The 16,030-nt window shown below is 41.7% G+C and overlaps 2 pseudogenes; both read left to right on the top strand.

Annotated features, from left to right (window-relative positions):
- Positions 1-968: 968 nt before the first annotated feature.
- LOC110312014 (glyceraldehyde-3-phosphate dehydrogenase pseudogene) lies at positions 969-1,943 on the top strand (annotated as a pseudogene).
- Positions 1,944-3,968: 2,025 nt separating this feature from the next.
- On the top strand, positions 3,969-4,889 carry LOC147000589 (uncharacterized; annotated as a pseudogene).
- The last annotated feature ends 11,141 nt before the right edge of the window (positions 4,890-16,030 follow it).

Here is a 16,030-nt window from a genome sequence, read left to right as displayed (position 1 = left end):
TGTAGAGGTAATGATGTGTATAGTAGTGAGTTTTAGAGAATTCACAGTCATATCAAAAAAGCCATTAAAGCAGCCTGTAAGTTAACTCTCAAACTACTCCAGGGCATATCCCTAATCCAGGTCTGCAAAGAGTTCCTGAGTCTGTCCCATCTTAATATCATGCTTCCTGTTATTAAAGTCAAAATGTCCTCCTCAAAATTTGATGGGAAACACCTCAGACCTTCCTGTGTGTCTGAATGCTTGGTCTCTAGTTGTGCTGACTAGTTGGAAAGCTCATGAAACCCCAGTACCTTAGAAAGCTGGAGAAGTTGGGTGACTGGATGCATCAAGGCCCACCCAAGCCATGGGACCAGCTGCTTCTGACCCACCTTGACAACTCACCAGCTCTTCCAACTGCTATGCCTTCCCCCTCCTTTGAGAGCTTGGGAGAAGGGACACCTTTTGTTCCTTAGTTGAAAGTTGTTGAGTATTTGTTCGATGTCATGATAAAAAAAATAATGCAGTTCCTTGGGTTGTATAGATAAACTTCTTTAGGTATTCTCTTTTGTTACTGACACATCCCTTACAGTGACATCATGAAGAGCTTTGAGAAAAGGGATGGAAATTTGTTCATAGAAGACATTGCAGTGTTCTGGGGTTTGTCCTGATGCAGAGAAACTCTTATTGGATGGAGAGCAGATGGACTCCACCATGGGTCTTGATACACCTCGGCATTACTAGGCTTTTAGTCCTTGCTATTGCGAGTTTTACTTTCTGTTACTGTGGGTTTCATGATCTGTGTTTCCTTTTAATTCATGCACTCACTGCTCTTGTTTAAGTAACTGATTTTGGGTTTGTGTTCATTTTTTTTTCAATGGTCCTAATTTGTCTCTGTTCCTCCCAGTTCCCAAGACAGCTGCATCTTCTAATTCATTGCCTGCCTCATCCTATAGACATGGTAGTGAAGATTAGAGTGAATGGATTTGGCCATGTTGTGCCTGGTTACCAGGGCAGCCTTCTCCTCTGCATCTGGCAAAGTGGAGATTGTTGCCATCAGTGACCCCTTCATTGACCTCAACTACATGGTCTACATGCTCCAGTATGACTCTACCATGGCAAATTCAACAGCACAGTCAAGGCTGAGAATGGGAAGCTCATCATCAACAGGAAGGTTGTCACCATCTTCCAAGAGTGAGATCCCACTAACATAAAATGGGGTGATGCTGGGGCTGAGTATGTCATGGAGTCTACTGGTGACTTTACCACCATGGAAAAGGCCCAGGCACATTTGAAGGATAAGGCCAAAAGGGTCATCATCTCTGCCCCTTCTGCCAATGCATCCATGTTTGTGATGAGTGTGAACCATAAGAAATATGACAACACACTCAAAATTGTCAGCAATTCATCCTGCACCACAAACTGCTTAACCCCCTTGGCAAAGGTCATCCATGACAACTTTTGCATCGTGGAAAGACTCATGACCACAATTCATGCCATCACTGCCACTCAGAAAACTGCAGATAGAGCCCCTCTGGTAAGCTTTGGTGAGATGGAGGTGGGCCTGCACAGAATATCATCCCTGCATCCACTGGTGCTGTCAAGGCTGTGGCAAAGTCATCCCAGAGCTGAACAGGAAGCTCACTGGCATGACTTTCTGTGTCCCTATCCTCAATGTATCCATCATGGATCTGACATGCTGCCTGGAGAAACCAGCCAAGTGTGATGACATCAAGAAGGTGGTAAAGGAGGCATTCAAGAGGCAACTAAAGGGCATCTTGAGCTACACTGAGGACCAGGTCATCTCCTGTGACTTCAATAGTAACTCCCACTCCTCCACTTTTGATGCTGGTGTTGGCACTGCTCTCAGTGACAACTTCGTAAAGCTCATTTCCTGGTATGACAATGAGCATGGTTATAGCAACAGGGTGGTGCACCTCATGTACTACGTGGCCTCCAAGGCGTAAGAAACCCTGGACCACCCACCCCAGCAAGAGTACTATAAGCAAGAGAGAGGCCCTCGGTTGCTGAGGAGTCCCTGACCCAACACTGAGCATCTCCCTAAGAGTTTCTAGTTTCCATCCCAGACCCCCATAATAATGGGAGGAGCGTAGGGAGCCTTACTTTCTTGAGTAGCATCAATAAAGTTCACTGCACCCACAAAAAAAGGTCCTCTTTCAATAGTTTTGCTTTGCCATATTACCCTCTGCCTTTATGCTATTTTATTTTATTTTATTTTATTTTATTGCATTGCATTGCATTGCATTGCATTGCATTGCATTGCATTGCATTGCATTGCATTTAAAATCTTAACTGTGTAGAGTAAGGGATTTCCCTCTGGAACTGGGAAAATTTTTCATCTGCTCTGTTGCTGAAGCCCCTGTCATGTGCCTACAATTCTTCCCTTTTGATTAAGATTCCACCTACACAACTATGGCTCTAGGTAGGCTCAGCATCTCTGGAACTGGCATGCTACAGACAACCAACCTCATGTCCATGTATATTTTAGAAGATAACAGAAGTTTATTCTCTGTGGCTGAGCATGGCCTCTTCCCTTGACCTACTTAGCTGCTTGTTGTGTGATCTCCCAAAGAATCTATTTTCAGCTGTACATGTAGATTTTCATCAAGGATATTAAAATACATTGTGCATGTATGTGTGTGTACATGCATTTGTGCTTAAGTGTGTGTGTGTGTGTGCGTGTGTGTGTGTGTGTGGTGTGTAGTTTTTGGTATTAGGGTAATACTAGCTTTGTAGACTAAGAGTGGAATGCTCTTTTCTTGTCTCTCTGGTGAAACACCTTGAGGATTATTGATCTCCAATGTACTTTATGGCCAGTAGGTAAGATCCACTGTGCAAGCTCTTGGTCCTGGACTGTCCTTGTTGGAAAAGAGTGTATTACTCTTTCAATCTTGTACTCATATTGATCTCTTTACATTACTCATTATATATGTACTTTTAAAAAATATTTTTATTAGGTATTTTCCTCATTTACATTTCCAATGCTATCCCAAAAGCCCCCCATACCCTCCCCCGCCGACTCCCCTACCCACCCACTCCCCCTTTTTGGCCCTGGCATTCCCCTGTATTGGGGCAATATATGTACTCTTAAGATCATGAATCATACCTAAGATGTGGCAACATGAAGGCAAAAGTTGGTCCATGTTTAGTCACCTCTTATGCCAATGTTGGGGTCTGTTCTGTGGAATGAGCAATCTCTTTCTTTGAGGACATTCAACTCTCTGCAGTTGCCTAGAATTCCCATGGACCCTACTTGCCTCTACCATATGTCACATTTCAATAATGTCTGTCCTCTCTGGGTGATGCAATCAAGGGTTTGCCAATTTGTTCATCATTTCAATAGACCAGTTGTTTCTTTGCCCTTTGTTTCAACCTCTAAGAGTGAAGTTGTGTCCAGGTCTAATCTTCATAACTGCTTTGTAGTTGTAGTTGGGCTGGGTTTTTTGTTTGTTTGTTTTTTGGGGTTTTTTGGTGGTGGTGGTGGTGGTGGGTTTTTTTGTTTGTTTGGTTGGTTGGTTTGGTTTGGTTTTGGGGTTTTTTGAGACAGGGTTTCTCTGTGTAGCCCTGGCTGTCTTGAAACTCATTCTGTAGACCAGTCTAGCCTCGAACTCAGAAATCTGCCTGCCTCTGTCTCCAAAGTGCTAGGATTAAAGGCACTACTACTGTCTAGCATTGGACTGGTGTTTTGTTTGTTTTATTTTATTTTGTTTTGTTTTTAATCTCTGATCAGATGATGCACCATTATAATGCTAGAGATAGCTTTGGTTTTCATTATATATAAATTTATATTTTTATATATTTGTATGTATAAGATTCCTGTGCCTTCTCCTTCTCCTTCTCCTTCCCCTTCCCCTTCCCCTTCTTCCCCTTCCCCTCCTCCTCCCCTCCCCTTCCCCCTTCTCCTTCTCCTTTCGCCTTCTCCTTCTTCAATATTGTGGTGGTTCTATCCTCCACCTTTTGAGGTGAAGGACATGGCAGAAAATTTTTCATGCACAGATCTGAGTGATGCAAATTTACCATCAGCATCTAGTCAAACAGGGTGTTCCATCTCCAGCCTGGTGAACACTTTGCGTTTCCTTAGCCATATGATAGAGGAAAACTTAGACACAGCAAGAAAAACATGCTTTAATGATACCCTAGCAAGAAATGATATAGCTTACCAGAATAAACATCATTACATCCCTGGGCAAACAGTACCCAGTCAATAAAGTTGTTTGCGTGTCATATCATCCTCCCTCCGTTTCTCTTAAAGAGGAGATGGGGTGAATTGGCTCTGCCCACATTCATGGTGGCCTTAAAAAATGGCAACATTGTGCAGTAGGTAAATGACAGAAGTAGCAAGAGTTTCTGTAGGTCCGGCTGTCCTGATTTATACATACCAGCTTATCGTGAATTCTGCCCCACAGGATGACTGTGTGAATGTAGTGAGTACTAATACTGCAGAGGATAAGCACTTCTGTGTTGACACATCCAAGGGGACCCATGTGGAGGCTGAAACTGAGAAGATGGGAATTACCATCTCATTTAGTAACACATCTCTGGATATTTTGTTTTTCTTGGAGGACTCTGACAACAAACAGAACTCTGGACAAACTAATGTTATTGGTGTTATCTAGGGAATCTACCAAAAGGTAGATATGAATCACAATATAAGCGAACAGATAATATAATATTCTGCATAGACGGTCCCCAACAATAGAACTATGAATATGAAATTGGCAAGGACCATTGACATCTACCAAGGACCAGCCCCAGGAGGCACCCATAGCCTCAACAGGAACAGCAGAAAGTGATGGAAAGGGGTGAGGAGGCAGACTAGTCACCTGTTTAGCAGGATGTGTTTCTGCCTCCCACACCAAGTAGAAGAGACACAACATCCAAGTAAGGGATAGCAAACCATGGAAAATGGAATCCCAAGGAAAAAGAGTAGGCATGGCCACCAACATTCACGTAGGTATTTAATCTTTCCTTTACAAAGACACTTTGTCCCAACTATAGGACATGAACCTTAAGATGTCTGTGAGCCTAGAAGCTTTTCCACGGAATCCTGCTTATGTAGATTCTGAAGAAGTTAAGTGAGAAGCAGACTGTAGAGGATGTGACCAGGGCCTGGAGATGGAGGGAAGGAGGAGGGAGGAATGCTTGGTTAAAAGGAGGACAGGTTAGGTAGGGAGGAATCTTGTGGAGAGCTCTCGTACCTACCACACAGCAGCTCTATGCTAAGTCCTTCAGTGTCAATGTCACCAATAGAGTCTTTTGTGTCTTCTTTCAAGGGTTGACCATCAGGCCCAGGCGTGTGGTTCCTAAACCATGTGTTGCCCTGACTTAGTATAACAGCCACAGGAGGGAGCCAGGTCAGAAGAGGCAGTGTGCACAACCTGTTGTTTCCTCTCAGACACATCCAGTAACCAGGGCACAAACTCTCTACCCCTCATCTCCTCCAGGATGTGAGGTGTTAGCTCTCCACTTGCTATGATCATTGTTCCCAATGCACTAGTGCATGGACAGAGAAGTCACACACATAACCATCCTGCTATGAAGAGACAGCCATCCTGAGTCTGCAGTACACATGAGAGAACATTTCCCACACAGCTATATCCACTAGAAATGGTGAGAATTATGAAACCAACACAGCAGCTTCACATAGTTCCAGCAAGGCTGAGTGGAGGGCTACAATGGCTCTCCTCCTATTTCTCACTTCTGAGGTTTGGTCTCTGTGTTTTTCATTTTTAGGGATTTTCTATATTCATATTTATTTTATTTCTTTTCCTGAGAAAAGCTATGTCTGTGTCTTTTTAGGAAAATCCTAAAGTTAACTTTATCTGGTCCTATTTGGAAGTCTTCCTTACGGAGATGATCAAGCACAGATAAGCACATAGCTAGATGAGGCGCCACTACTCCAGGTATCTTCTTGGTATCTTCCCCTTAGCAAACTCAAATAATATAACTGGTACAGGGTAAACACAGATAACTGACAAGCTGAATGGCCAGGAGTTTACAGATTCAAGGCATCTTTAGTATATGCTCAGAGCCCTCTGAAAATGCAGTTTAAAGATAGAGAAACATACAGGGTACACCCCTGGAGGAATAGAACTAAGTAAATTAGATTAAATTTACTAAATTAAATCTTTCATACTTTGTAGCATAGATAATGAAACATATAGTAAAAGAAGCTAGGTTTTAGTATTTGTTGCTCATAAAGAGACTGGTTCAGATATTTTCTGTGCTGGGCAGTGGTGGCGCAAGCCTTTAATCCCAGTACTTGGGAGGCAGAGGCAAGGTGGTTTTCTGAGTTCAAGACCAGCCTGGTACAGAATGAGTTCCAGGACAACTGGGGCTATACAGAGAAACACTGTCTTGAAAAACCAAAAACCAAAACCAAAACAAACAAACAAAAAACCAAACAGATATTTTCTGTTTGTGTAGACTGTTTTCAAAGTAAAAAAAAATACTGCCAACCTAAAAACAGGCTGTCATATAATGCGTTTGATTTGTAGGAGACATTCTTTAGATTCCTTAAATTAGAGTTATAAGGCTGATAATAAAAATAAAATCTGCTCTATTTGTACTTTCTAATTGTGACTGAATTTGTAAGCCCTGACATGTAATGAAAAGTCAAACATATGTCCAGAGATAAAACTATATAATCTGTACTTCTTAGATAATGAGTCTGTCTGTGTTCTGTGTTCTGTGAAAGTGACCCGAATACTAGTCAGTCAGAGTAGCAAGATCACCCTGCCTGACTCACTCCTCCCTCTCTAACTCTCTGTCTCCTCTCAGGCCACCCTGTCAAATGGCCAGGGAAGGCCTCCTGGCAGGCTAATATCTAAAATATATAAAGAGCTAGAAAAAATTTAAAATAAAACAAAGTAGACATCAAGAAAACAATTGAATTAAAAATTAGGCCTATTCAAAGAATTCTCAAAAGAGTAAACTCAAATGGCTGAGAAGCAGTTAAAGTAATGTTCAATGTCCTTAGTCATTGGGAAATGCAAATCAAAACTAAGGATATATGAATATTCTTATGGAAACACAGGAGTTAGCAAACTAATTTCAAAATATCAATTTAAACAACAGGGAGTTTGAACAGAAGCACCACACATATATAGACAGTACTACTCCCAGACACCATGAGCTACTATAAAAATCACAGTGTAAGCATTAGATACCATCCTAGAAATTATTGGTCAGGGATCCCCCAGAAGTGTCCACAACAACACAGGCTATTGCCATCATCCATGGTTACTCATGATGCTGTGGCAGAAACAACACAAACTTTGACTGCAAGAAAAAAGTCAATCCTAAACTGTCCAGGAAATTCCCTGGTGTCCAGGTTTTATATTTCCCAGACTTTTGGGCAAGAAAATACATTAATGATCATACCTGTCTTCAACCCTGTATGCTACAGAACTGAGCTGCCAGGCAAGGTGTGGCAGGTCATACAGTAATTGCACAACTATTAGAACATAAGTAATGTCTTTCTGATTGAATATTCTACAGGAGAACATTTTATGCCTTATATTCTAATCCTAATAAGAATCTATGGCTTAGAGGGAGCGCCATCTTGGCTCCAGGACTCCACCGAGCTTAGTCTGTACAGGTCAGAGTGGGGACCACAGAGGCAGACAGCTTCTGGGACAGGCGGGAGCCACAGAGCCGCTGAGGCAGCACCCTTTTGGGGCCGCAGACATCCGGCACCCTCCCAGCCGGAGGACAGTGACCTGCCCTGCAGGGAGCGCCATCTTGGCTCCAGGACTCCGCCGAGCTTAGTCTGTACAGGTCAGAGTGGGGACCACGGGGGCAGACGGCTTCTGGGACAGGCGGGAGCCACAGAGCTGCTGAGGCAGCACCCTTTAGGGGCCGCAGACATCCGGCACCCTCCCAGCCGGAGGACAGTGACCTGCCCTGCAGGGAGCGCCATCTTGGCTCCGGGACTCCACCGAACTTAGTCTGTACAGGTCAGAGTGAGGACCACAGAGGCAGACAGCTTCTGGGACAGGCGGGAGCCACAGAGCTGCTGAGGCAGCACCCTTTTGGGGCCGCAGACATCCGACACCCTCCCAGCCGGAGGACAGTGACCTGCCCTGCAGGGAGCGCCATCTTGGCTCCGGGACTCCGCCGAACTTAGTCTGTACAGGTAAGACTGAGGACCACAGAGGCAGACAGCTTCTGGGACAGGCGGGAGCCACAGAGCCGCTGAGGCAGCACCCTTTTGGGGCCACAGACATCCGGCACCCTCCTAGCTGGAAGACAGTGGTCTGCCCTGCACAGGAGCCCTCTGCCTCAGGAGCAGGGAGCACATCTTGGATACAGGACTCCACTGAACTTAGGAACTTAGTCTGCACAGCTGAGAGTGTGTACCACAGAAGCCTACAGCTTCTGCGACCTGCCAAAGCAACACAGCATCTGGGAAAGGTCCTGTTTTCCGCCTTCTTCTTCGGCCAGGAGGAGGTCCAAACCCCAGATATCTGTACACCTTCCCTTTAAGAGGAAAGCTTGTCAGCAGGGAGTGCTCTAACCACTGAAACTCAGAGGAGAGAGCCTGTCTCCCAGGTCTGCTGACAGAGGATACTCAGAATCACCAGAAGAACAACCTCTGAACAGAGACAACTATAACAACTCCAGAGATTACCAGATGGCGAGAGGTAAAGGTAAGAATCTTACTAACAGAAACCAAGACCACTCACCATCATCAGGACCCAGCACTCCCACTTCGCCCAGTCCAGGGCACCCCAACACACCTGAAAAACTAGACCTGGATTTAAAAGCATATCTCATGATGATGGTAGAGGACATCAAGAAGGACTTTAAAGAACTACAGGAGAACATGGCTAAAGAGTTACAAGTCCTTAAAGAAAAACAGGAAAACACAACCAAACTGGTAGAAGTCCTTAAAGAGAAACAGGAAAACACATCCAATCAGATGATGGAAATGAACAAAACCATACTAGACCTAAAAAGGGAAGTAGACACAATAAAGAAAACACAAAATGAGGCAACACTGGAGATAGAAACCCTAGGAAAGAAATCTGGAACCATAGAAGCAAGCATCAGCTACAGAATACAAGAGATGGAAGAGAGAATCTCAGGTGCAGAAGATTCCATAGAGAACATCGGCACAACAATCAAGGAAAATGGAAAATGCAAAAAGATCCTAACTCAAAACATCCAGGAAATACAGGACACAATGAGAAGACCAAACCTACGGATAATAGGAGTGGATGAGAATGAAGATTTTCAACTCAAAGGACCAGCAAACATCTTCAACAAAATTATAGAAGAAAACTTCCCAAATCTAAAGAAAGATATGCCCATGAACATACAAGAAGCCTACAGAACTCCAAATAGGCTGGACCAGAAAAGAAATACCTCCCGACACATAATAATCAGAACAACAAATGCACTAAATAAAGATAGAATACTAAAAGCAGTAAGAGAAAAAGGCCAAGTAACATATAAAGGCAAGCCTATCAGAATTACACCAGATTTTTCACCAGAGACTATGAAAGCCAGAAGATCCTGGACGGATGTTATACAGACACTAAAAGAACACAAATTCCAGCCCAGGCTACTATACCCAGCCAAACTCTCAATTAACATAGATGGAGAAACCAAAGTATTCCACGACAAAACCAAATCCACACATTATCTCTCCACGAATCCAGCCCTTCAAAGGATAATAACAGAAAAAAACCAATACAAGGACAGGAACCACGCCCTAGAAACAACAAGAAGGTAATCCCTCAACAAACCGAAAAGAAGACAGCCACAAGAACAGAATGCCAACTTTAACAACAAAAATAACAGGAAACAACAATTACTTTTCCTTAATATCTCTTAATATCAATGGACTCAACTCCCCGATAAAAAGACATAGACTAACAAACTGGCTACACAAACAAGACCCAACATTTTGCTGCTTACAAGAAACTCATCTCAGAGAAAAAGATAGACACTACCTCAGAATGAAAGGCTGGAAAACAATTTTCCAAGCAAATGGTCTGAAGAAACAAGCTGGAGTAGCCATTCTAATATCAGATAAGATTGACTTCCAACCCAAAGTCATCAAAAAAGACAGGGAGGGGCACTTCATACTCATCAAAGGTAAAATCCTCCAAGAGGAACTATCAATCCTGAATATCTATGCTCCAAATACAAAGGCAGCCTCATTCATTAAAGAAACTTTAGTAAATCTCAAAGCACACATTGCACCTCATACAATAATACTGGGAGACTTCAACACACCACTTTCACCAATGGACAGATCATGGAAACAGAAACTAAACAGGGACACAGTGAAACTAAGAGAAATTATGAATCAAATGGATCTGGCAGATATCTACAGAACATTCTATCCTAAAACAAAAGGATATACCTTCTTCTCAGCACCTCATGGTACCTTCTCCAAAATTGACCACATAATTGGTCACAAAGCAGGCCTCAACAGATACAAAAATATTGAAATTGTCCCATGCATCCTATCAGATCACCATGGACTAAGGCTGATCTTCAATAACAAAATAAATAAGAGAAAGCCAACCTTCATGTGGAAACTGAACAACACTCTTCTCAATGATACCTTGGTCAAGGAAGGAATAAAGAAAGAAATTAAGGACTTTTTAGAGTTCAATGAAAATGAAGCCACAACATACCCAAACTTATGGGACGCAATGAAAGCATTTCTAAGAGGAAAACTCATAGCTCTGAGTGCCTCCAAAAGGAAACTAGAGAGAGCACACATTAGCAGCTTGACAACACACCTAAAAGCACTAGAACGAAAGGAAGCAAATTCACCCAAGAGGACTAGACGGCAGGAAATAATCAAACTCAGGGGTGAAATCAACCAAGTGGAAACAAGAAAAACTATTCAAAGAATCAACCAATCAAGGAGCTGGTTCTTTGAGAAAATCAACAAGATAGATAAACCCTTAGCCAGACTCACTAGAGGGCACAGGGAAAGCATCCTAATTAACAAAATCAGAAATGAAAAAGGTGACATAACAACAGATCCTGAAGACATCCAAAACACCATCAGATCCTTCTACCAAAGGCTATACTCAACAAAACTGGAGAACCTGGATGAAATGGAGAAGTTCCTAGACAGATACCAGGTACCAAAGTTGAATCAAGATCAGGTTAATGATCTAAACAGCCCTATATCCCCCAAAGAAATAGAAGCAGTCATTAATAGTCTCCCAACTAAAAAAAGCCCAGGACCAGATGGGTTTAGTGCAGAGTTCTATCAGACCTTCAAAGAAGATCTAATCCCAATTCTTCACAAACTATTCCACAAAATAGAAACAGAAGGTACTCTACCCAACTCATTCTATGAAGCCACAATTACTCTGATACCTAAACCACAAAAAGACCCAACAAAGATAGAAAACTTCAGACCAATATCCCTTATGAATATTGATGCAAAAATCCTCAATAAAATTCTTGCTAACCGAATCCAAGAACACATCAAAACAATCATCCATCCTGACCAAGTAGGTTTCATCCCAGGGATGCAGGGATGGTTCAATACACGGAAATCCATCAACGTAATCCAGTATATAAACAAACTCAAAGACAAAAACCACATGGTCATCTCCTTAGATGCGGAAAAAGCATTTGACAAGATCCAACACCCATTCATGATAAAAGTCTTGGAAAGATCAGGAATTCAAGGCCCATACCTAAACATGATAAAAGCAATCTACAGCAAACCAGTAGCCAACATCAAAGTAAATGGTGAGAAGCTTGAAGCAATCCCTCTAAAATCAGGGACTAGACAAGGCTGTCCACTTTCTCCATACCTATTCAACATTGTACTTGAAGTCCTAGCCAGAGCAATTCGACAACAAAAGGAGATCAAAGGGATACAAATTGGAAAAGATGAAGTCAAAATATCACTTTTTGCAGATGATATGATAGTATATATAAGTGACCCTAAAAATTCCACCAGAGAACTCCTAAGCCTGATAAACAGCTTCGGTGAAGTAGCTGGATATAAAATTAACTCAAACAAATCAATGGCCTTTCTCTACACAAAGAATAAACAGGCTGAGAAAGAAATTAGGGAAACAACACCCTTCTCAATAGTCACAAATAATATAAAATATCTTGGCGTGACTCTAACTAAGGAAGTGAAAGATCTGTATGATAAAAACTTCAAGTCTCTGAAGAAAGAAATTATAGAAGATCTCAGAAGATGGAAAGATCTCCCATGCTCATGGATTGGCAGGATCAACATTGTAAAAATGGCTATCTTGCCAAAAGCAATCTACAGATTCAATGCAATCCCCATCAAAATTCCAAATCAATTCTTCAACGAATTAGAAAGTGCAATCTGCAAATTTATCTGGAATAACAAAAAACCTAGGATAGCAAAAACTCTTCTCAAGGATAAAAGAACCTCTGGTGGAATCACCATGCCGGACCTAAAGCTCTACTACAGAGCAATTGTGATAAAAACTGCATGGTACTGGTATAGTGACAGACAAATAGACCAATGGAATAGAATTGAAGACCCAGAAATGAACCCACACACCTACGGTCACTTGATCTTCGACAAGGGAGCTAAAAACATCCAGTGGAAGAAAGACAGCATTTTCAACAAATGGTGCTGGCACAACTGGTTGTTAACATGTAGAAGAATGCGAATCGATCCATTCCTATCTCCTTGTACTAAGGTCAAGTCTAAGTGGATCAAGGAACTTCACATAAAACCAGAGACACTGAAACTTATAGAGGAGAAAGTGGGGAAAAGCCTTGAAGATATGGGCACAGGGGAAAAATTCCTGAATAGAACAGTAATGGCTTGTGCTGTAAGATCGAGAATTGACAAGTGGGACCTCATGAAACTACAAAGCTTCTGCAAGGCTAAAGACACCATCAATAAGACAAAAAAACCACCAACAGATTGGGAAAGGATCTTCACCTATCCTAAATCAGATAAGGGACTAATATCCAATATATATAAAGAACTCAAGAAGGTGGACTCCAGAAAGTCAAATAACCCCATTAAAAAAATGGGGCTCAGAACTGAACAAAGAATTCTCACCTGAGGAATACCGAATGGCAGAGAAACACCTGAAAAAATGTTCAACATCCTTAATCATCAGGGAAATGCAAATCAAAACAACCCTGAGATTCCACCTCACACCAGTCAGAATGGCTAAGATCAAAAATTCAGGTGACAGCAGTTGCTGGCGAGGATGTGGAGAAAGAGGAACACTCCTCCATTGTTGGTGGGATTGCAAGCTTGTACAACCACTCTGGAAATCAGTCTGGCGGTTCCTCAGAAAATTGGACATAGTACTACCGGAGGATCCAGCAATACCTCTCCTGGGCATATATCCAGAAGATGTCCCAACCGGTAAAAAGGACACATGCTCCACTATGTTCATAGCAGCCCTATTTATAATAGCCAGAAGCTGGAAAGAACCCAGATGTCCCTCAACAGAGGAATGGATACAGAAATTATGGTACATTTACACAATGGAGTACTACTCAGCTATTAAAAAGAATGAATTTATGAAATTCCTAGCCAAATGGATGGACCTGGAGGGCATCATCTTGAGTGAAGTAACACAATCACAAAAGAACTCACACAATATGTATTCACTGATAAGTGGATATTAGCCCAAAACTTAGGATACCCAAGATTTAAGATACAATTTGCTAAACGCATGAAACTCAAGAAGAATGAAGACCAAAGTGTGGACACTGTGCACCTTCTTAGAATTGGGAACAAAACACCCAGGGAAGGAGTTACAGAGACAAAGTTCGGAGCTGTGATGAAAGGATGGACCATTTAGAGACTGCCGTATCCAGGGATCCATCCCATAATCAACTTCTAAATGCTGACACCATTGCATACACTAGCAAGATTTTGCTGAAAGGACCCAAATATAGCTGTCTCTTGTGAGATGATGCTGGGGCCTAGCAAACACAGGAGTGGATGTTCACAGTCAGCTATTGGATGTATCACAGGGCTCCCAATGGAGAAGCTAGAGAAAGTACCCAAGGAGCTAAAGGGATCTGCAACCCTATTGTTGGAACAACATGATGTACTAACCAGAACCCCGGAGCTCTTGTCTCTAGCTGCATATGTATCGAAAGATGGCCTAGTCGGCCATCAATGGAAAGAGAGGCCCATTGGACTTGCAAACTTTATATGCCCCAATATAGGGGAATGCCAGGGCCAAAAGAATGGGAATGGGTGGGTAGGGAAGTGGGGGGCGCTATGGGGGACTTTTGGGATAGCATTGGAAACGTAATTGAGGAAAATATGTAATAAAAATATTAAAAATCAAAAACAAAAAAAAAAAAAACAAAAAAAAAAAGAATCTATGGCTTAGAAAGTAATAGTTGTTTTACTAAATGGTCATATTGTCAAATTTCCTTCTACATACTTAAGTTAACACCCATAAATGTTGGCTGCTTTTAATCGTGTCAAGAGAAACTTTTTGCAGCAGGCAGCAGGCAATACAAAGACTAAAACTGGCCAGAGTGTTGGGAATAAAAACCTAAGCATTGAGCTGCAAAAGGAGCATTTTATCACCCCCACCACCTTGGACACACATACACATTTACACATATGTAAACATATATGCATACCTGCACACATACACTCACACACAAACTCACATCCATCAGTAAGGCTCAGAAAACATCTCTGAAGAAGAAACTCCCTTGGAGAAACCTTTTTCTTTTTTCTTTTTTTTTTTTTTTTTTTTTTTTTTTTTTTTTTTTTGGTGAGCAGTTATCAATTGGAGACAGTACCTGCACCTGAGTTAGGAATGGGGGCCTGTGTCTACTTTCAGATTATCTTTGTGTGTGTGTGTGTGTGTGTGTGTGTGTGTGTGTGTGTAATAATATTTAGGCCTCATCCATTCCTGTTTCTTTCCTCTTATGTCTGATTGCTCTGGGCAATCCTGGCAGTAATGTATTGGTAGACTTTCTTAAGCACTGCCTGTGGGATTATTCTTTCTCTTACAAAAAGCTACATGATAATATATAAGGCTATATGTGTTCTGTTACCAGAGAAAAGATAATTTAAATAGCAACATATACCATACCAATCTATGACATGTTGGCTTTGGTAATATGTATGTATATCAATTTTACCAAATTACCTCTTAGCACACAGTAAAAGACAAAGGAAAATCAAGTATAAATGCATCATTTTGCCCAGGGTAGTTTGATCTTTTTGAACATTAGTAAGAGCCTACTCTCTTCCTGTCTGCTTTCTTGGTTGGAGAGATTAGGGACTGCTCTAGTTTCTGTCTTTCTTATAGAAAAAAAAGAAACACCATCTTAACAGAGAGCTGTGAGGTCATGTGGGTGGTTGTTTTACTTATTGATATTAATATTATAAAGTAGCTTGGAATTAAAATATCTGTTTTGTTTGTTTTGTTTTGTTTTGTTTTTTCTTAGCGATAAACTGTATTTAGCTCTGGCTAGGCTGGAGCTCACTATGGAGACAATAGAGCTGACTCTTGCCTCTGCCTTCTCAGTCTGAGGTTACATATATGCTGCTGCACTTGGTTTTGGATTCTGAAATCTTTGTTTTTAAAAGACAAAAAGGAAGATCACAACATTTGTCAAGATGTCCAAAAATCACTTCTGGATCTTCAGAGCCTTTCATTTATGTGTTTTTCAAAACTTATTAATCAGCCACCATCTGTGTTCTGAACAGTAAAGCCTGTCTCCTATGGCATATGTTGCAGGTGAATGGTAACCCCTCCAGTTATACAATCCACAACTTTGTGACTACGAGTGCTCATGGCTATCATAAATAGATAGCAACAAGTTTTGCTTGGCTTTTCACTCCTCTCAGGCTGGGGAGTTTGTGGCTCTGAGTTACTGTTTTATTTATGTTTAACGGTCTTAAAATCCAGTATATTGTGATTATTTTGATACCCTCATTACCCTCTGATATTCCCCCTTCCTTTCTAGACTCCTTCTTCTTCCCACCTATTAGTCCTAGTGGGTATACTATAGAAAAAGCTAATCCCAGACTCCAGCAAACATTCACAGTTACTGC

Source organism: Mus caroli, unplaced genomic scaffold (assembly GCF_978045245.1).
Source record: "Mus caroli unplaced genomic scaffold, Mus_caroli_1 scaffold_17, whole genome shotgun sequence".
Lineage (NCBI taxonomy): Eukaryota > Metazoa > Chordata > Mammalia > Rodentia > Muridae > Mus > Mus caroli.
This window is presented reverse-complemented; position numbering and strand designations above follow the sequence as displayed.